This window comes from Octodon degus, unplaced genomic scaffold (genome assembly GCF_000260255.1).
Source record: "Octodon degus isolate 3935 unplaced genomic scaffold, OctDeg1.0 scaffold00111, whole genome shotgun sequence".
Taxonomy (NCBI): domain Eukaryota; kingdom Metazoa; phylum Chordata; class Mammalia; order Rodentia; family Octodontidae; genus Octodon; species Octodon degus.
In genome coordinates this window covers 2,873,433-2,887,497 of record NW_004524687.1, presented here as the reverse complement: position 1 = coordinate 2,887,497, position 14,065 = coordinate 2,873,433, and the positions used below count along the sequence as shown (strand labels likewise).

The 14,065-nt window shown below is 38.0% G+C and overlaps 1 non-coding gene across 1 annotated transcript; it reads right to left on the bottom strand.

The window, feature by feature from the left end:
- Nucleotides 1–10,306: 10,306 nt before the first annotated feature.
- LOC111812071 lies at nt 10,307–10,427 on the bottom strand. The gene has a single exon (XR_002817662.1). It is a non-coding gene; the product is annotated as a U5 spliceosomal RNA (small nuclear RNA).
- Between the last annotated feature and the right edge of the window lie 3,638 nt (nt 10,428–14,065).

Sequence of the window (14,065 nt, the reverse complement as noted above, 5' to 3'; positions counted from 1 at the left end):
CTACCAGGAATTGAACTCAGGACCTTGTGCTTGCCAGGCAAGCATTATGCCCCTGGGTTATATCCTCAGACTTCTTTCTCCTTTTATTTCTAGTTGATCCATAACTGGCACAATGAAATTTCCTTATTTTTGAACCCCTCTCATTACCAAAAGGGCTATTTTTTATATTATCTGTCCTTCCTGCTGCTATTGATCTGCATCCAATCTTTCACTAAATAATGTAGAGTAGACCTTTCTGATTTCTATTAATCACAGCCTTCTCATAATGAATGAATCTTGATTCTGAATTTAAGTTTGCAGAATGATAACAATGCCTCTGTAACAATGATTTACAGTAATTATAGTTACATCTTAAAATCATTCTAAGGTGAATACCCTAGTAGACAATGAACATGTGGTATAGTCGCTTGCACTTGGGAAAAGTCATCTAACACTAAGCTGATAAAATGTTGACTCTCTCATGTAATTTTTGAATGCTATATTGAAAGTGAAAAATAGAATGACAAAGCAAATATAGGAGGTATATAAGATGTTCTGTAGATATGATAGGATGTGAAAATGCAAAACACAACACCCAAATGGCAGTGGCAATGCAAAGCACCAGTGTGTTGGTTGTTACTCCTGGCCACCACAGGGGTGATGGAGAGCTGTGGTCACTGCTGCTGACCAACATTGTGATGGAGTACATATCACTGGCCCAGCAAAAATTCTAATGCAAACTTTATAGCTTCCATTGGATGCATATTACTTTTTTTTTGATACAGGGTTTTCCTATGCTGTTCAGGCTGGCCTTGAACTCACTTTGTAGCCCAGGCTAGCCTCAAACTCATAGTGATCCTTCTGCCTCAACCTCCTGCGTGCTGGGATTACAAGTGTGCACCATCACACCTGGCCACGCATATCACTTTCACATTGCAAAGTTGCATTAAGTGCATAAACCAGAGAACACCTATATCTGGTATTTCTAGGTTGCAAAGGGTGTACCAAAGAAATACAACACATGGTATTTGATTCAAGGAATTTTAGGAGACAAGCTGGTACTTGATTCAAATGTTTGAGATAAAAGTAATTAAGACTCAGATGAAATGGTATTGCTATGGCAAACAGAAACTCTGAAAGGACATCCAGAATTTGAAGGCAGATTTACTTTATGTTGGACAGGCACTGACAAGGAATCAAACCTTATAAAAATGCCAGGCCCCAACAGCTCACAGGAGGTTTTTATGGTCTGTAAAGGGGAGGTACATAGGTAGAGTACTTGGCTGTCTCTGATTGGTTCCTACAATATGCATCATAGTGATCAACTATGCATCACAATGACTAGCTGTTTCTAGAAACAAAACTGGAACTATCACCTGGGCAACAAACCTGGCTGTGGGGGGGGCATCCTCTGCTATGGGATTAATCCTACCTTCAGCAGAAATTCATAGAATGAAGAAATCTAGGTGTGCCCAAGGTGGTTGATCCAGGTGTGGTGACCATGATAATGTACTTTGTAGACTCCAGCTGCAGGCATGTCAATGACAAAGACCCAGCTGCAGTGCTCTGAAATCCAGAGCAGTGCCTGTCCTAAAGCAAGGTATCTGTGGGCTGCTTTGAGCTAATGACCAAACAAAGAGCAACAGAGATGTTTCTATCCAGCCTTCCTGCCTGTCTCCTTCCCTTAGGGGCTCTTCCAGCCTTCTTACACACCCTCTTCATTTCTTTCACAAGTATTTCCCTGAATAAAATCCTCGTATGTACCCTACCATCTGACATCTGCTTCTCAGAGGATCTGGATGAACAAAATAAATGATTAATAAGACTTGGACATGACCTTGAGAGATGAGTAGAAAGGAAAGCAGAACATCTGAGGCCATGGAAGAACCTGACCAAATCATAAAGACAGGTCATGATGGATATTTGTCTACAATGGACAATGAGGAGCCAAACTGAAGAGCCAAAGGGTACCCACTGGGGAAGTTTGGGAAATAAGACATGGGCAAGACTGTGGAGGGCATTGCAGTAACGAAAATGCTTGAAGTATTTAGTCAAGGAAATGGTTCCACAAGAATAGCACTTTAGGGAAGATATAGCTGGAAAGTGGTACATAGACACAAGTGTAAGTTAAAGTCAAGAGAGATGGGAATCAGGATAGTCAGCTAGAGAGGTAATTCAGTGATCTGGGTCTGAAGTTAAAGAAATTGTGTCAAAGTTGGTGGAATACAGAGAGAGAGAGATTTTATAGGAAGATCAGTAGGACTTGATACCTGGGTAGAATGAGGGATTCAGGATTCTGAATCTATGATAAAGATGAGATATAAATTTGAACTAGTTGCATAGATTCCAACCTGAAGGAATGAAGTTACAGCTCTATCATGTGGGATGAAGAAATTGGAATGGGGGACGGGCCACTTTTTGTAAGGAAAAGCAAACCATAAATTGTGTTAGTGTATTTACTACCTGAAATGGTAGCAATTTGTACAAGCAGAAATATCTGGTAGATGAGAAAGCCAGAATGACATCTAGATTGGAAAGATAATTTTGAGAATTTAGATGAAACAGTATGGATAGGGAGTAGGTGGAAAAGAGCATCAGTAAAAGAGACACAACAGAAAGATTTGGGGGAAATGATTGAGCTGCCTCCCTTTGCATGAGCTCCATTGGAAACCCTCCCTGTTCTTGTTCCCCACACTTGGCAGTGCTCAGGCAGCAGAATCCAGAAGACATGGGCAAATGAGGGTCCATCCCACTTCAGGTCGATGGCTACAGTCATGTCTGCTATTTGTGTGGATCTAGTCATCAGGGAGGCATGCTAGCCTCCTGGTGCTCTATAATTCTTCTTTGCATACATAGAATGCTTTTTCTGTCGGTCCTTGGGACCCACACATTCTGAATTTCTCTTCCCTAGCCAATCTTTTCATCCCGCATCAGCCTTCATCCCTGCTCACCAAGTCCTTGCCTGTCTCGTGTTCCCATCTTCTACCATTGTGCCCTGCTTGTTACACTCTGTAGTCCTTTGATGCCCCATTTTCTAAATGTTTCTTCATTATTAGCTGTTAGGTCTCATAGAAGGATCTATCTTGGGGAAGACTATAGTGGAAAAATACAGAGGGGTGTCTATATGACTCAGCAAGTGGGGTGATGTCTCCTGACTCAGTTCTGAACCCAGAATTTACAGTGCATGTGAATGATATAGCTTCTTAAGTGATTTTAGCTTTTCTCCAGTAACCATTAGATATACTGAATTTCCTAAGCAAATACCATATGCTTCAAATGGCACCATGTGACACTATCAGCTTGAAACTGTTCATTTTTATCAGGTGTAACAAATCACTTGTATATTTTGAAAAATAGGTAAGAAAAGCTTAGTGCATCTTACATTCAGAGCACAGCATGGGGAGCTAGAGGGTTATACAGACCCTTTGAGGGGTAGCTTGGAGGGTACAGGGCACATATGCACATCAGTGCTCGTGAATTGTGTGACAAAATACTTTAGATCTGAGTGGTTCTTTTTTTCCCCATAATTACTACTGTCAAAAAGATCCTCCTCCTTATTGATTTTCCTTGGGAAAAGAATAGCTACCCAAGTGACAAATATATTGAATGAAATGCTATCTTAGAAATACTAAATGTACACTTAGCATTTCTTCCAGCTCTGAGTTAGTGGTCTCCATACTTATTTAGCTTTTATGAGAGATATTTTGATACTTTATATAAACCCTACCATGAATCCAATCTGTAGCCTTTGTGGTCAGAAGCAATTCTCATGGAATCCAAATCAGGGCAAAGTGTCCACACTGGCAGTTGAGCAGTGCCACTGTGCCTGGCCAGTGATCACCGGGAGAGCAACCTTACTTGAGACATTCTTCAGAGAGCTACGTGGGTTAACAGGAAAACCACAGGGAGTGGAGTTGCTGGAGCCCCATTTTCTGTCCTATAACCCACAGATAAACTCCCACATCAGATCACTAAACCTCTAAGGATAGCAGACCACCACCATGGAAGCTAAAGGTCAGTAGACATAGGTGGGGATGGGCAGACTTTGTCAGGTTGAAAGGTGAGAGCAGCAAAGGTGCCAACTATAATCTGGACCTCGAGTGAGGAGGTAAGTAGCCTAGCACACTGTGGGAGTCCTGAGAGGCCGCTTCTGTTACCACACAGCCCAGGACCTGTAATGGTGACTTTGTACTGCCAGAGGTGAGATTATGTCCAGAGTCAGATGTTTAAAAGACACAATAAATGTTAGAAATACTTTTAATAACCTGAATACAGTTGTTTTCATTATAGACAAACCACAATTCTCTTAAAAATGTGTTTAGGTGGAACAGTTCATTCTTTACTGAAACTAAATATTTTAATAGGGCCACATCATGAAAGATATCATCCGTCATATTAAGGAGGTTATGTTATGTTGTGACCCATGAGGAGCTGTTGAAGGTGATCTGTTGTGTTTTTGTTTGCTTACTTCCTTTTTGTTTGATTGAGTGTTTTGGGGGGAGGGGTGGTCCCTGAGTAGTGCCAAGGATGGAGAAAGTAGGGAGGGCTGGAGCTATGATGGCCAAACAGGAGACTTTTATGATATTCCAGGAAAGAGGGAGAGCACTAGCTGTAGGACAGTAGAGACAGATGTAGATTTACTTAGGTTCTTATTAGGATAAAACCTGGTGACCAAGTAGATGTAAGATAATACAAGTGTGATTCAGGTTCTCCTCAGCAGCTGGGTGGATATTTGGTGACATCTAAGATGGAAATGAAAATAGGAAGGCGCTGGAGAGCAAGGATGGATTTGGACTTTGATGCACTGAGTTGGAGCAGCTTGGAAAACATCCAGGCTGGTTATAAGAAATTGATCTGGGAGCAGCAGTGAACAAGTGGATATCATTTCATGGGTGTGGTGAGAAGCCCCAAGGGGGAAAATGTATAGAGCAAGGCATGGAAGGGTTTCTAATCAGGAAGAACTTAAGAAGGAGAACAAGAGAACTCATCAGAGACCTGGAAAAATATTTAATCACATGGGTTTTTGGATTAGAAATGTAAGTAAAATTTCCTATAGATCTAGGGTTTCTCCATTAAGTAACTTATCTCCATTTTAATGGTTTTAAATCATTAAACTTGTTACTTAGACATTTTAATGTTTTAAATTACACCAAATGCCTTTTGAGAATAGGTCAGGTCTGAGGCACAAATTACAAAATTTATATTCTTTAAAATTTTTTAAATAATTTATTTATTTGGTACATGGTCTCTCTACGCAGCTTGGACTCATAGTGATCCTCCTGTCTCAGCTTCCCTGGCACTGGGATTACAGGTGTGCACCAGTGCACCATCATGCCCAGTCTCGGTGGCTGGCTCAGCGCTCCCAGGGGCAGGCCTGGCACAGCATGTGGTGCCAGAGGTAGGTTTCTCATATTATAAAAAAGCATGTGATATTAAAGTTTGTGTGTCTAATTTATTTGACTTAATATATGATTTTATCATGCATCCACTGTCCTTTCAATGACTCAAGTTTATCCTTCTTTATGGCAAAATAGCAGTGTATCATGTGCAAATGTCACATTTTCTTTATTAATCTATTGGTGGATATATAGATTGCTTTGAAGATTTAGAAATTGTAAATTGTGATGCTATAAAGTATGCATGTATTATTGTAATATGATGGCTTTAACTATTCTGAGAAGATGCCTAGAAGGGGAATAGCTGGGTTGAATGGAATGTTGAGTTTTAGTTTTTTGAGGAATCTTCATAATGATTTCCATAATGACTGTACTAGTTTATATGCCTACCAACAATGTATATAATTCCTTTTCCCTAGTACCTTACCAACATTTGTTATTACTTGATTTCTTTTTGGTGTAAGATGGAATCTGTGTTTTAATTTGCATTTTTCCAGTGGCCAACAATGTTGAACATTTTTTTCATGTATTTATTGGCCATGAATCTTTTATTATGGGGAGAGGATCTAAGTTTTTTTAGGTTTTCTAAAAATATATTCTATATCTTTGCCTTCTGAGGAATAGCAGCAATTTCTGTCCAAACCCCCCCCCCCACTTTGTAAGTTGTCTCTTCACGCGGTTGGCTGTTTTATTTTCTGTGTAAAACCTTTTTAATTTGATACAATCCATTTGTTGATATTGGTAGCATTTTTTTGTGCGATCAAAGTGCTATTCAAAAAGTCCTTACCTGTACACCTATGTCTTTGAGAATTTTACTTAATTTATCATTCATCAGATTAAATGCTTCTATTTTAACACATATCTTTGATTCATTTAATTTTAGTTTAGTACATGGTAAGAGATATGGGTCTAGATTCAATCTGCTGCATGAGGATAGTCAATAAATGGTTTTCTCAACACCATTTATTAAAGAGGTTGCCTTTCCTCTAGTGCATGCTTTCTCAAAGGTCAGATAGCTGAAAATGCCTAGAATTGTTTCTGCTTCCTCTGTTCCAGTAGTGATGAGCCCATGGAAATACATTATTTGCTTTTTTTTTAAGACAAAGATTTTAATATATGAGTTGTTTTTTCTAAACTAAAACCTCAGTATTTGGGTTAATTGCAGTATTTGTGCTTTGTGATAAATAAGTGGGGTTGAGTTTACAGTTTAGGCACTCCTCGAAAGGTCTGCCATCACTGAGCTGTTATATTCCTTTGTTCTTTATGTCTGATTTTTGTTTGTTTGTTTTGGTTTTCATCAATGCCACGGTGTTTTTATCACTACAGCTTTGTAGGATAACTTGAAATCTGGGGTTGTGATGCCTCCTGCTTTGCTCTTGCTACACAGGCTTGTTTTTTCTTTTTTGGATATTTTCTGGATCCTATGAATTTTAGGCTTTTTTCCCTAGTTCTGTGAGAAATGCTACTGCTATTCTGATTGGGATTATCGTAAGTCTTCATATCAGTTTTGGAAGTATGGCTATTTTGACTATGTTGGTTTTGACTCTCCAGGAGTAGGGGATATCTTTTCATTTTCTGATATCCTCTTTGACTTGCTTTTTCAGAATACTGTAATTTTTGTTCTAGAAGTTTTTCACATTCTCAAAGAAGTTAATTCTTTTTTTTTCTTTTCTGGTAGCACCAGTGATTGAACTTGGGACCTTGTGCTTGTCAGGCAGGTGCTTATGCTGCTGAGCTATCTCCTTGGCCCAAAGTTGATTCTTAAGTATTTAATTTTACTCAATGCTATTGTGAATGGTACTATTTTCCTAATTTCCCTCTCAATGAGTTTATTATTAGTATATAGGAAAGTTATAAATTTTTGTGTGTTGACTTTGTATTCTGCTGTGCTTCTGAATTTGGTTATTAATTCTAGGAGTCTTTTGAGTTTTCTATCTAGAGGATCATATCATTTCCAAATAATGATAATTTGACTTTGTCTTTCCCTGTACACATCCATTCTATTTTTTCCTCTTGCATTATTGCTTTGGCCAATGTTTTGAGAATTGTATTGAACAGGAGTGGTTATAGCAGATATCTATGTTTTGTTCCTGAATTTAGAGGAAAAGCTTTCAGGTTTTCCTCACTTAATAGGATGTTGACTGTTAGTTTATCATAATAGCTTTTTTTGGGTTGACATAAGATCCTTCTTTTTTTTTTCTTTCTCTTTTTTTTCGACATAAGATCCTTCTATACCTATTTTCTTCAAGGATTTTTTAAAATCATGAATAGATGTTGGATTTTGTAAAAAAAAAAAAAACTTTCAGCTAAATTGAGATGAACAAATTTTTGTTTTTGCTTCTGTTTATATGATGTATTACATATATTGATTTGCATATGTTGAACCATACTTGCCTCCTGGGATGCATCCTACTTGGGGTTGTAAAGAATTCATTAAGTCTGAGTTGGAAGATTTTTCTTTCATGGCTTGAGACACTTCACACCAAGCTCTCTCTGCCTTTAAGGTTTGTGCTGAGAAATATGCCATAATTCTACTGGGTTTACCTTTAAAAGTGGTTTATTGTTTCTGTATAACAGCTTTTAAGGGTTCCATATGTGTCTCAGCTACTTTTTACTCATTGCTGGGACAAAATACCTGACACTGAAAATGAAGGAAGGAAAGGTTTATTTAGCTCATAGTTAGTGGAGGTTTCAGTCCATATTCAGTTGGCTCTAAGGCAGAGTAGCACAAGGCAGAAGGCTGCCATTTATGGTGGTGGAAAACTGAAGGAGTAGCAGCTGCAGCGTCATCTACAAGTTTCTCTCCTTTCTTACATGCTGACTGTGAAAAGACTGGAGCTCTTCCAAGGAAGTGGCACAGCTGTGAAGATCAAGCTTGTTGGAGGAAGTGGAACACAGAATCCTTCCTCAACCCCTTTATATATGCTTTTTGTGCTGAGTCACTCTAGGGAGGGGCCTCTATATTCTAGGGAGGATCCTCCACACCCTAGGGAGGGGCTTCCATGCCCTAGAGTGTGGAGATGCTGAATTGACAAAGCCAAACTTCCCACCCCTCAAGTTGATACAATGTATCAACCACCACAATATGCCTAAATCATCTGTATATTTTTTTCTTCCCTTATAGTTGGAAAGGTTTTTGCTATTATTTCTATAAACAGATTTTTATGCTATTTGTGTTCTTCTCTGTTTTTATTAATTCCACTTAATTTTAATATTTTCTGTATCTCCTAGCAGCTTTTGGACCTCTTTTTCATGTTTTCTTGTTATTTTTAAGGTAACTCAATAATTTATCTTTGACAACAGCCCCATCTTCTAGTTCTGAAACTCTGTTCACACATTGGTGGCTTCTGCTACCCATATTTTCTGGATTTCAATCCTTTTTGTGGACTCTTAATTCTTTTTTTTTTTTTTTTTAGTTTTTTTTTCCATTTTGCATTAAGTTTTTATTTATTTATTTGGACTCTTAATTCTTTGCTAAACTCGTAATTTATTTTTCTTATCATTTTGTTAATCTCAGTTAGCTTTGTCTTAGTGTCTTGTATAAACTCTCTCTTTTTGTTCATTACATCTATTATCTGTTTAACTCTGTCTTCTTTGAGTTCACAGAGCACCTTATTGATCTGTTTTTAAATTTTTTTATTATCCTTTCAAATAATTCAGCTGTGTTACATTTGTTTTCCTCTCCCCTAATGGCCCATAGATCAACTTTGAGGGAGTTAAGCATTGTTGGCGGCACCTTGTGTTTCTTCTCAGGTTTCTATTCTTTGTTTTGTGCTGAGGTCTGTGGATGCTTATAGTGGGAAGACTTTGTTACTAGTATGGATAACTCTTTAGCTACTGTCTGCTTTTCAGTGATGCACTTTAAGAGTAGCTGACTGTTGGTCTTTGCCTGTGTCCCAAGATGTGACCTCCTCTCTTAATTTGAGAAAAGAGAATGAGTATATTTGGCCCAGCATCCAGTTCTCTGGGAATGGATTTCAATGACACAAAAGTAATCTTGATGTTGGCACACAGAGGAAACCTATTAATAGCATTTATTATGTGATACTAGCAATGGCAAGTAAATCACCAACAATACCGCTCAATACAAATTGGATATTTTTATTTATCTATTTATTTATTTTTTTAAAATTCTTTTTCTTTTTTTTCAAAATTTTATTGATAAACAGATAGCAATGAGACAGATTCAAATCAAATCAGAAGTACAGTTTCAACAAATAACACACTGCATATATTCTTCTTAGTGGTTAATTGCTGTACAAGATGTGGACTTGAGATCCTATTTTCAAACACCATTAGAACAAATCATTCTATTCATTAAGAGAACGCAACTATATATCTATCCTAACCACTTTGAATACACAGATACAAAATGGACATTCATTTGTATACCCTATTTTTTCGAAGTTCCGTTATTGAATATTATAGGTGTGTAAACTCAGCAAAATATTCTAAAAGAGTCCAGTAGACCATAATAGCATTGGGTCTTCTGTTTAACTGGAAATGTCAGAAATTATTGACCTGAGTCCCCCACAGCTCAACATAACAGCATGGCTTTACTTCCTATATTTCATCTTTATACTTTTCTACTGGATGGTTAAGACCAAGGTAAAGTAGGACCTGTGCAACAAGAGTTATAGCTTTTGGGTCTGAGAAGATCAGTGAAATCCCCTCAGGAACAAATTGGATATTGACCTACCAAAAGAACCAATAATGTACTACCCTTAACCATAGAAAAGAGATGTATAATTATAATACAAACACTGGAAAAATCAAATATTGGTATATAGTAAATATCTACTAAATGTGACAACTGTGCCTCCACTAACAATAGAATTCAGCAGTAATAACATAGAGTTAACTAACATTTTGATGATTAATGAAGCTTAATTGCTATTCTAACAATGATGGAGGGTGGGAAAGGTAAGAATGAGGAAAGAAATTTTTTACGCAGAAATTTAGGAATCTAACCATATACAGAATTGTTCCTCTCCAAGAAAATCTTTAGTAAAAGGCAAAAGATTTAAACAGTCTGAAGAGAAACCAGAGTATAGGAAAGACATTTTTGAAAAATTAAATAATGAAAGATGAGAAAGAGGAGAGAAAAGTGAGATAGAAGATTCTGTTAAGGAGAAAAAATATTAATATAATTAGACAGAGGTAACAGAGAGGAACAAAGAAGAAGAGAAGATAAAGGAAGAAAACGAATGAAAATATATGGAGAATAAGAAAAGAAAAAATTAAAAGGGGATAAGAAATAAGAAAGGAAAAGAACAGTGAAATTCCCTTTTTCTTTTTGAGACCCCCAATAAAAAATATTGGTAAAGAAAGAACAGAAGAGAAAGAGTAATGAGACTGCATACATATGATAACACATGTATATGACATATGTCATGCATAAATATAGAGATAGAAATAGATATATATTAGAGTTTCACTATGTAGTCTAGGCTAGCCTTGAACATTTGTTTATATTTTCAAATGAGTGGTTTCTTTTTAGGATTTACAATTTTGGAATCCAGGAAGTCATGGTTTCCTCTGCTTGGCTTTATCATCTTAGGTTTATGAGGTACCCCACTATTTCAAACGCTTTTCTGTTGACCCCAAGCTGTGGCAACCATCCAAGATGAGACATGTCCTTGCTCACACTGTTAGCTGGGGAAAACAATCCGATCACTAGTTTCTGCTGTATATAGACCACAGGGTAGGGCCTGGAGCAGACAGACTTAATGCCAGCACTTTGAAATCCAGGCTTCTCTGAAACCCTGTCTGGCCTGGCTTCTTGCCGTGGTGGTTGGGGCTTGTGTCTTCAGCCTAAGCTTAAATTTCTCAGGTGCTCTATGTTTAGCCCTCCTCCCTATGTACAATGTCTCCTTTGGCTATCTCTCACCTGTCATTGTTGGAGTTGTTTTGCAGTTGTTATGAGTCTCAGTTTTAATCAGCCCCCTTCTTGCAAAGGCACTAGATTAAACACTGACAACACAGCAGGTGTTGTGCTTGATTCCCTGTTCAGCTGTTGCTTGCTACATGTAAAGGGTCACCTTGGAATGAAACCTCACCTTGCTTTTACAGTTCACAACAGCGGTGGGCTCCTTCTGGGGCCAATACCACGGCCCAGTCCATAGAGCTCCTAGCCCTGGGTACTTACCTTGTGTCTGTTGAAACAGGTTCTTCTGGGAGCTTCCAAACTGCTTTATTCTTTTCTCTGCACATGGTCCATTTCTTGAACTTTTCTAAAGCCTAATGTTTTCTGGTGTCAGTTCCTGCCTGTTTCCTGGAGATCTACCTTTTTTCTCTTAGCCAAGTTGTCATTTTCCAGGTGTCTGGATTCCAGCTTGCACAGAGGTTGCATTTTGCTGCTGATCACTGCTCCACTATTTTCTCCATTTCCAAACATGACTTTTAAAAAGCAAATGCAAGCAGCATTATGTAATGGATACCTTTGTTTTCCAGCACTTTTCTTATTTCCATTTGGAGTTTTTCAAATTTAACAAAATTTAGTCAAGCTTTTTCCCTGTATGTATTTGTAATCACAGCTTGATTGCTATGTTCATGATGTGTGTCAAACAAAAATACTGTCAAAAATATATGTGTTACTTTAAGAATTTTTACTTTTTTATGTGTAGTTTTAGATATGGCTGATATTTGCTCTATTAATCTGAAATCTTACCACTATATATAAAGTAATAACAATTTCTTCTGGGAAGAAGAAATTCAGTACTCTAGGTCCTCAATGAACTAGGCCTTGATACTGCTCACTGAATGGGTAAAAAGCCAGAGAGCCCTACACAGCAGCTGGTTATTAGTGGGTAGTCTGATATATAACTGGTCCTGTGGCAGGTACTTCAGTGATGTAAAGCTCACTTGAATAAGATCCCTGTAATAGTTCACACTGATCAGTGTACCTGACTGGTCACCTTTCTAGGAAGGAGAAACAAAAGAACCAGTTTGCGTTATATACCCATTCTTAGGCTGAGACTTGGATGGAACATTATTGGGAAGTTGGAAACAAGGTATCATGAGGGAGCCATAGGTAGAGAGAATGGATAAAACATGAAGATATATGTGTGCCCTGTGGATGCTCACCAAAGTGTGGTACAGAGAAGGAGTTTCATGATGAGTGATTTGGTTGATTCATTCTGTGGATACCAGTCATCCTCTTCTCCACACACCTCTGCCATTACCCAGTGGTCTCATGAACAAAGCAGCCATGATGGCAGGGGTGGAGGTTATGCAGGTTATATTCCCTGGTGTTCATCACAGTTGAGTGCCTAATCTGCTGGTGGCACAGAACACTACTCAGGTCCCAATATGTCACTCTTCCTCAGAAATCCAGTACATGTACATTATACTGGATACCTTCCCTCAGGGAAGTAGCAGTGTTTTGTAATAGACAAATCTCTACATACAAAGTTATCTTCTCTACATCCAATGTTTCTACAAAAATTACCATTCCCAGATTTACTCAGTGCCTTAACCAGCATCGTGGTATCCCACATAGCATTTCTTCTAGTAAACGAAGTGTTGGGACACTTCATTTGAACAACAGCTGGAACTCAGATGTCTCCCATCATCCTGATGCAGCTGGCTAGATAGAATTGTGGAAAGGCTTTGGAAGACTCAGTTACAATGCTGCCTAGAATGCAGTACTTTGCAGTACCAGATCAAGCTTCTTCAGGTGGATGATGTACTTGGAATTAGCATCCAACATATGGTGCTCTTTCCCCATAACCAAGATCCTTGAGACCAGAAAGTAAATGGAAACAGGAATGGCACTGCTCCTCATTACCTATAGTCACCCATCTGCAAAATTTTAGCTTGTTGTTTCTGAGACTTTATGTGCTGCTGACCTGGAAGTCCTAGTCCAGAGGGAGGAATACTTTCACAGAAGACACAACAATGCTTCCATTGAACTGGAAGTTAAGAATACCGTTCAGCCACTTTGGGTTCCTCATACTCCTGAATCAATAAGCAAAGAAGGGAGTTACTGTGCTGGCTGGAGAGATTGATCCTGACTACCAAGGGGAATTTGGTCTACTGTTCCACAATCAAAGTAAGAGAATGTATCTGGGGTAAAGAAAAACCTTTAGGGCATCTCATAGTGTTGCTATGCCTGTGATCATGGTCAATGGAAAAATACAACACAACTCAGGTAAGACTAGTAATGGCCCAAACCTTTCAGGAATGAAGATTTGGGTCATCCTGTAGGGAAAAATCATTAGCTACAGGGGAATAGAGCAAAGGTAATACAGAATGGGAAGAATGTGGCTCTAGGTATCAGCTGTAAGTCTGTTACAGTTATAAAACAAGGGTTGTAACAGTCATGACTATTTATGTTTTTATGAATATGTTATTACATATATAGAGATATCTATCAATCTATATATATGCATATATTTGTTTTATTTCCTTTCATTCCCTTATCATATAACATAGGATGTATTAACTTTATAACATTTAAATATCGTTATGCTTTTAGCATAATATTTAAGTCATGAATTATCAAAGAGATGGGTAGACATCATCCAAGGATTTTGGATTTTTTTCCATAATTTTATTGAGAAACATATAGCAATGAGACAGTTTCAAACCAAACTGGTAGGACAGTTTCAATAATTAACACATTGTATACATTCTTTCTAGTGGCTAATTGCTGTACAAGATGCAGACATGATATCCTATTTACAAAC